Raw genomic sequence first — 1,010 nt, 5'->3', positions numbered from 1 at the left:
CCCCGCCCCGCCCCAGTTCCCCCTTATCTCCACCCTCCCTTCTCCTTTCCGCGGCCGGGCTGGGCCCCTCCCCGTGTGCCTCGGGCAGCCCCTGAGCGGGCTGGAGGGTGCCAAGGGCGGGGCTGGGGGGCTCCTCTCCCCTCCCCCTTGGGCACCACGTGTGCCGCTGTCTTGTGCACCCCCCTGGCCCAGGCTGGGGCAGGACTGGGGGGCTAGCCTCGGCCTTGCCAACAGCAGGTCAGCGTGGCCCAGTTGCTGGACACCGAAGGCAGGACCAGTGGGCATCGGCTGTCTTGCCACGCTGAAACCCCCGCGGGCCCCGAGACCACACGGCCCTCCGAGGAGACATGGCAGTGGATCTAGCAGCGGGATCGGCTCTTCTCCCTGAGAGCAGCAGAAAGAGGCAGGCAGATGGGATAGCCGGGATGGGGTTGGAAATGGTGCCTGGCTCTTTCTGAGCCGCAGGGGGTGAATGTCTGTGCCTGTATTTGAACCTCTTGCCTAATGCAGCTTGCTCTGTTGGCCATGGGGAGCTGGGAGCTGTATGCTCATCCCAGCACCCCCACTGCAGGGGGTAGGGGAGGTGGCCAACATGGAGCATAGGTGGTGTCATTCATCAGAGCGCTTAAATTGCTGAGGCTTGGGGCTTACAGCAGTTTCTCTTGGTTGGGTGATCCCACCGTTTTTGCTCAGGGTCTGGTTTCTCTTGAGCTCATGTAAATCTTTTGCCTCTTACTAAAGACTTCCACGGAGAGGAGCATTGACAAGTTGGCAACCAAATTTTGGTTGAGCTGTGGTGGTGCGGGAGGATATGTCCTGGGTGTCTAAGGTGCTCTGTTTCTTTTGCTTGCAGGAGTGTGCAAAGTTGTCAGTAGTCGGTGAATGTGAGAGTTAGTGCCAAAATGATTCATTTTTCATTCCACCTCAATGTTTTGATGTTGGCCACGTGAGGGTACATGCTTGCTCCAGGTGTGTTTGTTCAAGGTGTAGTTGCTGGAGTCCTGAAATCT

This window comes from Gavialis gangeticus, unplaced genomic scaffold (genome assembly GCF_001723915.1).
Source record: "Gavialis gangeticus isolate Ggan-Ray unplaced genomic scaffold, GavGan_comp1, whole genome shotgun sequence".
Taxonomy (NCBI): Eukaryota; Metazoa; Chordata; order Crocodylia; family Gavialidae; genus Gavialis; species Gavialis gangeticus.
Note: the sequence above shows the minus strand (reverse complement) of the source record.